Genomic DNA, 14,804 nt, shown 5'->3' with positions numbered 1-14,804 from the left:
CATAGCATGCAAGAGAGTGTAGACTATTTACTTACATTTTTTTTTTGATAGGACAGTGTAGAGAGACAGGAAATGAGCAGGAGAGAGATCAGGAAATGATCTTGGGTCGGAATCGAACCCAGGTCCCCGGATTTATGGTATGGTGCCTTAGCCATCTGAGCCACGACACCCCACTATTTACTTACATGTGATTTGAAGGAAGCTGTTGAATGTGAGGTATTACAAGACGAGAGGTGCATGTTTGATATGTCAAAATGAAAGCAGTCCTGGTATTATTAAACAATTTTTAAAATTATTTTATTATTTTAATTATCAAAATGATTGTATTTTAGGGGCGGCACGGTGGTGTCGTGGTTAGCGCTGTCGCCTCACAGCAAGAAGGTCCTGGGTTCGAGCCCCGGGGCCGGCGAGGGCCTTTCTGTGTGGAGTTTGCATGTTCTCCCCGTGTCCGCGTGGGTTTCCTCCGGGTGCTCCGGTTTCCCCCACAGTCCAAAGACATGCAGGTTAGGTTAACTGGTGACTCTAAATTGACCGTAGGTGTGAATGTGAGTGTGAATGGTTGTCTGTGTCTATGTGTCAGCCCTGTGATGACCTGGTGACTTGTCCAGGGTGTACCCCGCCTTTCGCCCGTAGTCAGCTGGGATAGGCTCCAGCTTGCCTGCGACCCTGTAGAAGGATAAAGCGGCTTGAGATAATGAGATGAGATGAGATGAGATTGTATTTTAATTATTTTTATTAAGATATAATATACCGGTTGATGTTTGCAAGGGGGGCAGCACGGTGGTGTAGTGGTTAGCGCTGTCGCCTCACAGCAAGAAGGTCCTGGGTTCGAGCCCCGGGGCCGGCGAGGGCCTTTCTGTGTGGAGTTTGCATGTTCTCCCCGTGTCCGCGTGGGTTTCCTCCGGGTGCTCCGGTTTCCCCCACAGTCCAAAGACATGCAGGTTAGGTTAACTGGTGACTCTAAATTGACCGTAGGTGTGAGTGTGAATGGTTGTCTGTGTCTATGTGTCAGCCCTGTGATGACCTGGCGACTTGTCCAGGGTGTACCCCGCCTCTCGCCCGTAGTCAGCTGGGATAGGCTCCAGCTTGCCTGCGACCCTGTAGAAGGATAAAGCGGCTAGAGATAATGTCATGTGTGATGTTTGCAAGGCAAAGCATTCTGAAGAGCCATATGTTTCGTCTACGGCACAAAGCATCCACAAAATTACCAGCGTCATTGGCAGGGCAGCCAGAGCAAATTTTGATGCTCTTGTTGTGTGTGGTGTGAACATAGTGTCACACAAAAATCATTATTTTTTCCTGTTAAAAATTATTGCTTAACATGTTCGCTCATCTCTGTGGCTCAAACAGACACAATTCTTAAACTCTCTCTCTCTCATTGTTTCTCTCTCTCTCACACACACACACACAAAAAAAAAAACATATGATGTAAACCTAAAATTAAAAGTCAACCTGCTCCTCTCCTTCAATAGAACCTTGTTTCTCACATTTTGGTGTGTAGCATTTAACTGCCAAAGCATCTATGTTTTTATCAGTACTGGGAAAAACAAACATTAACCAAGTTTTGAAAGTTTGAATCCTTAGTTTTTCTTGTATTATAAGAAGTCTAATACATAAAAGTATAAAGATCTGGAAATTAATACTGTTCCAGATTTATTTATCTCAGCTACAGGAATCAAGTCAGTTAAAGCTCCTGTTACACCACAAGACTGAGGCCTGATTAATTATTTAAACATATTACCATCTAATCAATTAATAGCAAACAAGGTTAATCCACAGCCAGAATCAACCACAGCACATGCTAATCACAAATTAAAATATTTATTTTTGTGAAAGATAACATTCTTAAATTATTATAGCAGAGGTACTTGTATCTGGTCCATAAAGTTGTGAAAGCTGATAAATTAACTTCACCAAATCAAAAGTTCTATTTCTGTGTTTGTAAAATAATTTCTTATTCAACCACATTTTTGCCAGTCAATCAAAATTGAGATATTGGAATTCAGCAAAATTATATATATAAACAAAAGGCTTAACAAAAAAAAGATGTGTTTTCAGCCTAGACTTAAACACTGAGACTGTGTCTGAGTCCTGAACATGACTTGAAAGGCTGTTCCATAACTGTGGGGCTTTGTAAGAAAAGGCTCTGCCCCAGATGTAGGCTTCACTATACGAGGTACCAACAGATAGTCTGCACCTTTTGATCTAAGTAGGTGTGGTGGGTCATAAAGGACCAGAAGTTCACTCAGGTACTGTGGTTTGAGACCATTCAGTGATTTAAAGGTCAACAGTAGTATTTTATAATCAATACAAAATTTCAGAATCAGAATCACTTTTTATTGCCAGGTATGTGAACACACACGAGGAATTTGACTCCAGTTTCACTTAGCTCTCTTAGTACAAACAGATAAAAAAAGCATAGACAAAAAACAAAACAAAAAGCTATGTACATGTAGAATCTTTTGGTGCAAAATGGTGCATAGTGCAAGGATGACTTAGTAAATATAAATATACAGTGTGCACAGAATGATGGTATGAGTGTGCAGATATTTCACAGCTGATGTTACTGATATTTGAGTCCGGTTTTAGTTGTTCATTACAGAGACAGTCTGAGGGAAAAAACTGTTCTTGTGTCTGGTTGTTTTTGCATACAGTGATCTGTAGTATCTCCCAGAGGGGAGAAGTTTAAACAATTTGTGACCAGGGTGTGATGGGTCTGCAGAGATGTTACCTGCCCGTTTCCTGACTCTGGACAGGTACAGGTCTTGGATGGAGGGCAGGCTGACACCAATAATTTTCTCTGCAGACCTTATTGTCCATTGCAGTCTGTTCTTGTCCTGCTTGGTGACCGATCCAAACCAAACAGTGATGGAAGAGCAGAGAACAGACTGAATGATGGCAGAGTAGAATTGTGTCAGCAGCTCCTTAGACAGGTTGAGCTTCCTGAGCTGGTGCAGAAAGTACAACCTCTGCTGGGCCTTTTTGATGATGGTGACTGTGTTGGTCTCCCACTTCAGGTCCCGGGAGATTGTGGAGCCCAGAAACCTGAAGGTTTCAACAGCAGTCACAGTGTTGTTGGTGATGGTGATGGGCAGCAGGGTAGGGGGGGGGGGGGGGGGGGGGCTCCTTCTAAAGTCCACTGTCATCTCCACAGTTTTGAGCATGTTCAGCTCCAGATTGTTCTGACCGCACCAACAGACCAGCTGTTCAATCTCCCGTCTGTATGCAGACTCATCACCATCTTGGATGAGGCCAATGACCGTTGTGTCATATGCAAATTTCAGGAGTTTAACAGACAGGTCTCTTGAGGTGCAGTTGTTGGTGTAAAGGGAGAATAGCAGTGGGGAGAGCACACACCCCTGGGGGGCGCCAGTGCTGATAGTCTGGGTGCTGGATGTGATGCTCCCCAGCCTCACCTGCTGCTTCCTGTCAGTCAGGAAGTTTATAATCCACTGACAGGTGGAGGAGGGCACAGTGAGCTGGGTGAGCTTGGTGTGGAGGATGTCTGGAATGATGGCATTGAACACTGAACTGAAGTCCACGAACAGGATCCTGGCATACATCCCTGCAGAGTCAAGGTGTTGCAGGATGTAGTACAGTCCCATATTGATTGCATCATCCGCTGACCTGTTTGCCCGGTAGGCAAACTGCAGGGGGTCCAGCAGGGTGTCTGTGATGTCCTTCAGGTGTGACAACACCAGTCTCTCGAAGGACTACAGATGTGAGGGCTACAGGCCTGTAGTCATTCAGTCCTGTGATGGTAGTTTTCTTGGGAACCGGGATTACTGTGGAGCGTTTGAAGCATGAGGGGACTTCACACAGCTCCAGGGATCTATTGAAGATCTGGGTGAAGATGGGGGCCAGCTGATTAGCACAGACCTTCAGACAGGAGGGTGACACACCATCTGGGCTGGGTGCCTTCCTGATCTTCTGTCTGTGAAAAAGCTGACAGACATCCTCTTCACAGATCTTGAGTGCTGGTGTGGGGTCAGAGGCGAGAGGAGTCAGAATAGCAGGGGGTGTAAATGGATCTTTAATGTCTGAGGGGGGGAGAGGTGTGAATGTGTCAAATCTGCAGTAGAACACATTCAACTCATCAGCCAGTTGATGGTTCATTGCAGTGCTGGGGGATGGTCTCCTGTAGCTGGTGATATTCTTCAGGCCTCTCCACACTGACGCCGGATCGTTGGCTGAAAGGCTGTTTTTGATCCTTTCAGCGTAGCTCCTCTTAGCTGATTTCACCTCTTTCGTCAGTGTGTTTCTGGCCTGTTTGTACAGGACTCTGTCCCCACTTCTGTAGGCCTCCTCCTTGGCCTGGCGAAGCTGCCTGAGTTTTGCAGTGAACCAGGGTTTGTTGTTGTTGTATGTGCAGAAGGTCTTGGTGGGCACACACATATCCTCACAAAAACTGATGTAAGATGTCACAGTATCAGTCAGCTCATGCAGGTCTGAAGCTGCAGCCTCAAAAACACTCCAGTCAGTGCAGTCAAAGCAGGCTTGTAGTTCCACTTTGGCCTCATCGGACCATCTCCTCACCATCTTGACTACAGGCTTAGCAGATTTCAGCTTCTGCCTGTAGGTCGGGATAAGATGAACAATGCAGTGATCAGATAGTCCCAAGGCTGCATGGGGGACAGAGTGGTATGAGTCCTTTAAAACAGTGTAATGGTCCAGAGTGTAAGGCTACGTTTACATTAGACCGTATCTGTCTCGTTTTCTTCGCGGATGCACTGTCCGTTTACATTAAACCGCCTGGAAACGCCGGGAAACGGGAATCCGCCAGCGTCCACGTATTCAATCCAGATCGTGTCAGCTCCGGTGCTATGTAAACATTCAGAATACGTGGATACACTGTGCTGAGCTCTAGCTGGCGTCTCATTGGATAACGTCACTGTGACATCCACCTTCCTGATTCGCTGGCATTGGTCATGTGACGCGACTGCTGAAAAACGGCGCGGACTTCCGCCTTGTATCACCTTTCATTAAAGAGTATAAAAGTATGAAAATACTGCAAATACTGATGCAAATACTGCCCATTGTGTAGTTATGATTGTCTTTAGGCTTGCCATCCTTCCACTTGCAAGTGGTAAGTGATATGCGCTGGGATCACACACACAGCGGCTCAGTCCCGAATCACAGCTTGTTCACTTCACTCGCGTGCTCTGTGAGCTGCGCAAGGCCGGAGTGCGCACCCTCCAGAGGGCACTCACTGTTCAGGGCGGAGTGATTTGGAGCGCAGGATGCCTGCGGAGCCGAGCGTATCCGTGTATCGGTATTGCTGTGTGCACGCAAATCGTGTATTGGTGTTGCTGTGTGCACACTAATCATTTTAAAAACGTTAATCTGATGATCCGCTGATACGGTCTAATGTAAACATGGGCTTAGTGTCCCTGGTGGGACACTTAATGTGCTGTTTATATTTTGGCAGTTCGTGACTGAGGTTTGCTCTGTTAAAGTCCCCCAAAACAATGAGCAAAGAGTCTGGGTGTTTTTTCTCCACGTTGTTTATCTGGTCAGCCAGGTGTTGTAACGCCTCATTAACACTCGCCTGAGGGGGGATGTAAACTCCAACCAGAATAAAGGAGGAAAACTCTCACGGAGCATAAAACGGTTTGCAGTTTATGAATAATGTCTCCAGATGAGGACTGCATGATTTGTTTAGAACCGTGACATCAGTACACCAACCTTCGTTAATGTAAAAGCAGACTCCGCCTCCCCTCATTTTCTCCATGAGCTCCGTTTCGTGGTCCGCTCGGTGCAGGTGAAATCCAGGCAGGTGGAGAGAAGTGTCCGGGATGTGCTCACCGAGCCAGGTTTCGGTGAAGCACAAGGCAGCAGATCTGTTAAAATCCATGTTGATTGTGTTGAGGAGCAGCAGTTCATCCATCTTGTTGGCCAGAGAGCAGACATTAGCCAGGTGAATAGACGGGAGTGCAATGCGAAACCCCCGCTGCCTCAGCCTGATGAGCGTGCTGGCTCGCTTCCCCCAGTGTCTCTGGCGTCCTCGGCAGAGACCATAGAGAGCTGCTGCTCCTCCAACAAGTAGCTCAGGAAAACGTTCCGGATCGATGAAAACCGATGAAAAAACTTTACTGGTGGTTATTCCAGTGTTTATGAGTTCTTCTCTGGAGTATGTGACCAGAGAAGAAGCGCAAGAAACACAACAAATACACAAAAACATACAAAGTACGAGAGAGCAAAGTACCGAGGCAACTGTCCACGGTGCCATCTTTTATTTGTTCTAAAATTTGATTGGGAGCCAACACAGTGTGGATAAGACAGGGGTGATGTGGTCATATCTCCTAGTTCTAGTAAGGACTTTTGCTGATGAATTCTGGACTAACTGGAGCTTGTAACTGCAACATTCAGACAGTAAGATGGTACAAAAATCCAACCTAGAGATAACAAAGACATGAAGTAGTTTTTCTACATAGCAAAGTGACATTTATTTTCTTATCTTACAAAATTTCTTAGATGAAAGAAGGTTATCCTCATAATTATATCCCCATTATTATCTATATTATCTACATCAATTGAAAGAGTGCTGCACATGAAGAAACAGAAAGGCCATCCAGAGTTCTGTGGAATCAAAAAACCTACTTCTAGCTGCATGTGGCCTGAGTACAAGTACTTCTATCCCATCAGAGTTAAACAGAAGGAAGTTAATAAGCATCCAGTGTCTAATGTCCTTTACACATTCCTCAGTTCTATTAAGCTGGTGTCTCTCATCTGGCTTTGCAGAAACATACAACTGTGTGTCATCAGCATAACAGTGGAAACTAATACCATGCTTATGAATAATATCACCCAGAGGGAACATATATAAAGTTAAAAGCAGTGGGCCTAAGACAGAACCTTGTGGAACACCAAACTTTACCTCAGTATGTCTAGAAAAATCACCATTTATATCAACAAACTGATAGCGATCAGTCAAATAAGACCTGAGCCAGGAGAGGGCCATTCCCTTAACTCCCACAACATTTTCTAGTCTATCCAGGAGAATGGAATGATCAGTGGTGTCAAAAGCTGCACTAAGGTAAAGCAATACAAGCAGCGAGACACAGCCCTGATCAGAGGCCGACAGTAGGTCGTTTACTACTTTAACCAGTGCTGTCTCAGTGCTATGATGAGGTCTAAATCCTGACTGATACATTTTATGGATGTTATTCCTATGTAGATATGAGCATAACTGCTGTGCCACAGCTTTTTCAAGGATCTTGGAGATAAAGGGGAGATTTGATATTAGCCTATAATTGGACAGCTGACAGGGATCAAGGTCAGGTTTTTTTTAATCAGGGGTTTGATAACTGCTAGTTTAAAGGATTTGGGTATATAGCCAATTCTAAGGGAAGAATTCATTAATTTTAGAAGTGGTTCAGTTGCTATAAGGTGGGTAACTGATTAATTTTGTGATTGTATCATCAGTACTGAAACCATGTGTTCTAGTCACTTGTGTAAAGAGAGGGGCAGAGCTGTCACCTGCTCATCATGTGGTAGTGACTTGGAGTTCTGACACAAGGCACTGGGGGAAAGAGACCTTGCCCCTGCTGGAGGATTTTAAGTGTTTAGTCATTGAGACCTTACTGGGACCTTATTCATGAGTAGTGCAGTGGTGACTCAGTGGTTAAGGTACCGTACTAACAGGAACAATTACTGACTTTCCTTTTCAAAGACTTTTAAATCTGGCAAGCAAATGCAAATTCTGACCTTTATCCTGCATAAAAATGCCAAATTAATGACAGGCCATGACAAAATCATTATTATTCCATAAACTGACAGAATCATAAAATGTTTCTTTTGTAGTTTCATATTGGCTTAATGTCTGTAAATAGCAAGGGAAATTAATTCAATTTTAAGATGGAGAGATTGGATGCAAAAACAATATCTACCACATAACTATATTTTTGGAAATGACAAAGTTCCACATATTTTCATGATTATTCTTTTTTTGTGATCAACAATTTTTATTGAGCAGATAAGTATAGAAGACAGAAGACCAGAAGAAAATTATATACAACAGGGAAAGTGAGCTCATAAAATTTTTTAAAAATAGATAAATAAAACATAACAGATAAACAGCCATCAAAAATTAAAATACAGACACTTGCAGTTTTTCAGAAAGTTCTTCTATGACAATGTTCCAGGAGGTAATGGTATGAGGTTTAGCTTTATTGATTCTAGCTGTGGAGCATTCTAGCAGTGCAATATTTTTAAAATCAGAGAGCCAATTTGAGTTCATGGGTAGCTGGGGATTAAACCAGTGCTTTAGAATGGGGTTTTTTTTGGCAGCTGTCAATCTGGCACACAGGGTTTGCCATTGAGTAATGTTAAAGTCTAAAGAATAGTCATCATTCAATAAGCATAAACAAGGTGTTTTTGGACAATCTGTGTGTATAATGTCTGATATTGTCTGTGATACAACATCCCAAAATCTTGATATTGGAGGACACTCCCAAAACTTGTGAAAGTATTTACCTATTTGATCAGAATTACAATGTGTCCATAGAGGGTTTGAGATTCTTCCCATTTTGTGCAGTAGGCATGGTGTAGTGTAGGCTCTGTGTATCAATTTGAAATGAATTAACTGATGCGCAGGATTCTTGGGCAATGAAGGGATGCCCTCCCATATCCACATCCAGTTGGGAGTGGACCCATACCTAATCAACTCTTTGTCCCATATTAAATTAACAGGGGGTGGCTTGTAGGTGTGAGCCAGTAAGTCCCTGTATATAGGTGAAATAGAGCTATCTATATTTGGGAGTAGCCATTTTGACAGTGGATGAGGAGGGATATTCTTCCCCTAAGGAGCACCATATGCTCGAAGCGCAGATCTTAATCTGAGATACATAAAATAAGAAGAAGCAGGTAGTGAGTAACAGTCAGTGCATTTACATGCACATCCAAATCGAGCTACTGTCGGTAATCAAGCTAAGGGTCCCAGCAGGGGTGCCAGAGAAATCCAATCCTACATGCACACAAGGAAATCGAGCTATTGTGTGAGGTACATTGTGCACCCGAGCCACAGGTGGCGCTACACGCCCCATCATGTTGGTACACTTCCGGTTGTCGTCATGAAGAAAAGCTATTCAAGAGTATAAACAAAGTTATCAGTTCCGTGTTCACAAGAAGAACGACGACGAGGACAGCAACATCGAGAGAGAGAAGATGGACAACAATGTTGTCATGCCGACTGAGACTGTTGTGTTTCCCGCTTGTGGTCTCGTCACTCGTCACTTCCGGAAGGGGCAGTGCTGAAGTAAGTAGCTCGACTATGTAGCTCGATAGGGTTTACATGCACTAAGTAGCTCGGCTACAATCGCATAATCTAGGTCGCGTAGCTCGATTACAAGAAATCCAGTTTGGTTCGATTTCAGCCGAGCTAAGGTGTTTCCATGGCATTTAGAACTTCGATTTCAGTCGAGCTACAGCAGAAATTCGATTTTCTCTATGTGTATGTAAACGCACTGAGTGTCTTATGTCCTGGAATGTTCTGAGGCCATTCTCATTAAAGATGTATTTTAAAAGAATGACACCTTGTCAACCCAAAATTTACATGTGAAGGCTTTATTGTCAGTCAGAAGATTGTAATTTTTCCATATAGGAGATTGATTGGTGAGTCTGAGTGAGCTTCCCATATAATTTTCAATGTCATGCCATATGTTCAGTAAAGGGTGGCACGGTGGTGTAGTGGTTAGTGCTGTCACCTCACAGCAAGAAGGTCCGGGTTCGAGCCCCGCGGCCAGCGAGGGCCTTTCTGTGTGGAGTTTGCATGTTCTCCCCGTGTCTACGTGGGTTTCCTCCAGGTGCTCCGGTTTCCCCCACAGTCCAAAGACATGCAGGTTAGGTTAACTGGTGACTCTAAATTGACCGTAGGTGTGAATGTGAGTGTGAATGGTTGTCTGTGTCAATGTGTCAGCCCCGTGATGACCTGGCGACTTGTCCAGGGTGTACCCCGCCTTTCGCCCGTAGTCAGCTGGGATAGGCTCCAGCTTGCCTGCGACCCTGTAGAACAGGATAAAGCGGCTAGAGATAATGAGGTGAGAAGAGATTGACTGATTGGTGAGTCTGAGTGAGCTTCCCATATAATTTTCAATGTCATGCCATATGTTCAGTAAAGGGCGGCACGGTGGTGTCGTGGTTAGTGCTGTCACCTCACAGCAAGAAGGTCCGGGTTCGAGCCCCGCGGCCGGCGAGGGCCTTTCTGTGTGGAGTTTGCATGTTCTCCCCGTGTCTAAGTGGGTTTCCTCCAGGTGCTCCGGTTTCCCCCACAGTCCAAAGACATGCAGGTTAGGTTAACTGGTGACTCTAAATTGAGCGTAGGTGTGAATGTGAGTGTGAATGGTTGTCTGTGTCAATGTGTCAGCCCTGTGATGACCTGGCGACTTGTCCAGGGTGTACCCCGCCTTTCGCCCGTAGTCAGCTGGGATAGGCTCCAGCTTGCCTGCGACCCTGTAAAACAGGATAAAGCGGCTAGAGATAATGAGATGAGAAGAGATTGATTGATTGGTGAGTCTGAGTGAGCTTCCCATATAATTTTCAATGTCATGCCATATGTTCAGTAAAGGGCGGCACGGTGGTGTAGTGGTTAGTGCTGTCACCTCACAGCAAGAAGGTCCGGGTTCGAGCCCCGCGGCCGGCGAGGGCCTTTCTGTGTGGAGTTTGCATGTTCTCCCCGTGTCTACATGGGTTTCCTCCAGGTGCTCCGGTTTCCCCCACAGTCCAAAGACATGCAGGTTAGGTTAACTGGTGACTCTAAATTGACCATAGGTGTGAATGTGAGTGTGAATGGTTGTCTGTGTCTATGTGTCAGCCCTGTGATGACCTGGCGACTTGTCCAGGGTGTACCCCGCCTTTCGCCCGTAGTCAGCTGGGATAGGCTTCAGCTTGCCTGTGACCCTGTAGAACAGGATAAAGCGGCAAGAGATAATGAGATGAGATATGTTCAGTAAGTTAAGAACAATATAGTTAAGGCCCAAGCACCGTTCGGTGCAATGACCCTATTGTTTTTCGAAGGAAAACAATAGGGTCGAGCAACGTTCGGTGCGAGACCCTATTGTTTTTCGAAGGATTATTATTAGGACCTGAGCACCGAATGGTGTGAAAACCCTATTGTTTTTCGAAGGATTATTATTATTATTATTATTATTATTATTATTCTGCCGCATTTGGCCTTATTTGAGGCATTTCCCATGCACGAAAACTCATGAAATTCGATACACACATCAATCATTGTCATCGCTACTCAGCCACAGACTTTTGGCCCCGGGCGTGGCCTAGGGACTTCATAGCACCCCTTTTTCCATTTCCCATTGAAATGAATGGGTAGAACTTTGGAATGATGATGTCATAAGGCCATTTGGAGTGAAATTACACATGGCCATTTCTAACATACTCCTCGTAGATGGTTCATCAAATTCATGTCAAACTTGGCAAACATGATGCCAAGATATTGCTGAAGTTGAATTGCAAAAGGATTTTTGATATGTTGTGATATGTTGAAATATTATAACATATGCCAAGATATTGCTGAATGTTGAACTTGATATCTTGTAATATGATTCTGATTCTGATACTCTTTAGCTGTTATGGGCCTGTCTGGTATAGTGCCAGAAAGAAAGAATAGGGTTTTGAATATGTGTGTTTTGATACATGATGAATTTTAACATGCTCCTCCTAGACGGTTCATGAGATTCATGTGAAATTTGTTATACGTGATGCCAAGATGTCGCTGATATTAAATTTGCGAAGGGATTTTTGATATCTTGTAATATGTTGAAATGGCCTTATAATTTTAATATCTTGTCACATAAACAGGAAACGTGTCAGAAAGCCACAGTGCATTGACTGTATGGTCGGACACTTCTTACTTCAATAGATATTATGATTATTATGATAACCTGATGCCCAATGGGCCTGCCTGTTATAGTACCACCACCTGGCCAAGCAGGAAATGTGCCAGAAATTGGCAATGCCTTAACTGATTGATCTGACACTTTACAAAATATTGTGTATTATGATTGTGATGATATTCACATGTGTAATTCAGATGCCTAGCACAGTGCCACCATCTGGCCAAGCAGGAAATGGGGGAAAATGTTCAATTCATTGATGGATTGATCTGAAACTTTACAAAATATTGGATATCATGAGTCTGATGATATAACATATACAATTCTGTGCACACTCATACACACGCTCACAGTCATATGCATATTTATGCATACACACATACACTCTTTCACAAGTATTCACTCACATGCACACACAACATCTATGAGCACACTCTCTTTCACACTCTCTCCCTCTGACAAACACACACACACACACACACACACACACAATAATAGTGGAGCTCCAGCGGAGCACCATACCTAAGAAAAAATGGTAAACCCATCAAGTCGATTTTTTGTGGTTTGTCCATGTACGTGTACCACCAGTCATACACACCACCTAGTGGTCAGTGTTAGTAATTACCAGTCATACACACCGCCTAGTGGACAGTGTTAGTAATTACCAGTCATTCACACCGCCTAGTGGCCAGTGTTAGTAATTACCAGTCATACACACCACCTAGGCGGCACGGTGGTGTAGTGGTTAGCGCTGTCGCCTCACAGCAAGAAGGTCCGGGTTCGAGCCCCGTGGCCGGTGAGGGCCTTTCTGTGCGGAGTTTGCATGTTCTCCCCGTGTCCACATGGGTTTCCTCCGGGTGCTCCAGTTTCCCCCACAGTCCAAAGACATGAGGGTTAGGTTAACTGGTGAGACTAAATTGACCGTAGGTGTGAATGTGAGTGTGAATGGTTGTCTGTGTCTATGTGTCAGCCCTGTGATGACCTGGCGACTTGTCCAGGGTGTACCCCGCCTTTCGCCCGTAGTCAGCTGGGATAGGCTCCAGCTTGCCTGCGACCCTGTAGAAGGATAAAGCGGCCAGAGATAATGAGATGAGAATGAGATGACACACCACCTAGTGGCCAGTGTTAGTAATTACCAGTCATACACACCGCCTAGTGGTCAGTGTTAGTAATTACCAGTCATACACACCGCCTAGTGGCCAGTGTTAGTAATTACCAGTCATACACACCGTCTAGTGGCCAGTGCTAGCCAGGAAAGAAATAAAACAAAAGAGGCTGGCTAGGATATAAGAAAATTCTACAACCCAGAAACAGATGGGAGCGCCGCTTTTAGTCAGTGCCTAAATCTATATATTAGTGACCTGCCATCATTGTGCATTTTGTTGCAGACATATGAAAACTCTGCATGTACACACACACACACACTGCAGACACAGGAAAGCTAAGATGACTTAAGTTTACAGCATGAGATAGAGATAAGGAGGAGACACATGTAAACAACCCCGATTCCAAAAAAGTTGGGACAAAGTACAAATTGTAAATAAAAACGGAATGCAATGATGTGGAAGTTTCAAAATTCCATATTTTATTCAGAATAGAACATAGATGACATATCAAATGTTTAAACTGAGAAAATGTATCATTTAAAGATAAAAATTAGGTGATTTTAAATTTCATGACAACAACACATCTCAAAAAAGATGGGACAAGGCCATGTTTACCACTGTGAGACATCCCCTTTTCTCTTTACAACAGTCTGTAAACATCTGGGGACTGAGGAGACAAGTTGCTCAAGTTTAGGGATAGGAATGTTAACCCATTCTTGTCTAATGTAGGATTCTAGTTGCTCAACTGTCTTAGGTCTTTTTTGTTGTATCTTCCGTTTTATGATGCGCCAAATGTTTTCTATGGGTGAAAGATCTGGACTGCAGGCTGGCCAGTTCAGTACCCGGACCCTTCTTCTACGCAGCCATGATGCTGTAATTGATGCAGTATGTGGTTTGGCATTGTCATGTTGGAAAATGCAAGGTCTTCCCTGAAAGAGACATCGTCTGGATGGGAGCATATGTTGCTCTAGAACCTGGATATACCTTTCAGCATTGATGGTGTCTTTCCAGATGTGTAAGCTGCCCATGTCACACGCACTAATGCAACCCCATGCCATCAGAGATGCAGGCTTCTGAACTGAGCGCTCATAACAACTTGGGTCGTCCTTCTCCTCTTTAGTCCGAATGACACGGCGTCCCTGATTTCCATAAAGAACTTCAAATTTTGATTCGTCTGACCACAGAACAGTTTTCCACTTTGCCACAGTCCATTTTAAATGAGCCTTGGCCCAGAGAAGACGCCTGCGCTTCTGGATCATGTTTAGATACGGCTTCTTCTTTGAACTATAGAGTTTTAGCTGGCAACGGCGGATGGCACGATGAATTGTGTTCACAGATAATGTTCTCTGGAAATATTCCTGAGCCCATTTTGTGATTTCCAATACAGAAGCATGCCTGTATGTGATGCAGTGCCGTCTAAGGGCCCGAAGATCATGGGCACCCAGTATGGTTTTCCGGCCTTGACCCTTACGCACAGAGATTCTTCCAGATTCTCTGAATCTTTTGATGATATTATGCACTGTAGATGATGATATGTTCAAACTCTTTGCAATTTTATACTGTCGAACTCCTTTCTGATATTGCTCCACTATTTGTCGGCACAGAATTAGGGGGATTGGTGATCCTCTTCCCATCTTTACTTCTGAGAGCCGCTGCCACTCTAAGATGCTCTTTTTATACCCAGTCATGTTAATGACCTATTGCCAATTGACCTAATGAGTTGCAATTTGGTCCTCCAGCTGTTCCTTTTTTGTACCTTTAACTTTTCCAGCCTCTTATTGCCCCGTCCCAACTTTTTTGAGATGTGTTGCTGTCATGAAATTTCAAATGAGCCAATATTTGGCATGAA

This window comes from Neoarius graeffei, chromosome 6 (assembly GCF_027579695.1).
Source record: "Neoarius graeffei isolate fNeoGra1 chromosome 6, fNeoGra1.pri, whole genome shotgun sequence".
Classification (NCBI taxonomy): domain Eukaryota; kingdom Metazoa; phylum Chordata; class Actinopteri; order Siluriformes; family Ariidae; genus Neoarius; species Neoarius graeffei.
This window is presented reverse-complemented; position numbering follows the sequence as displayed.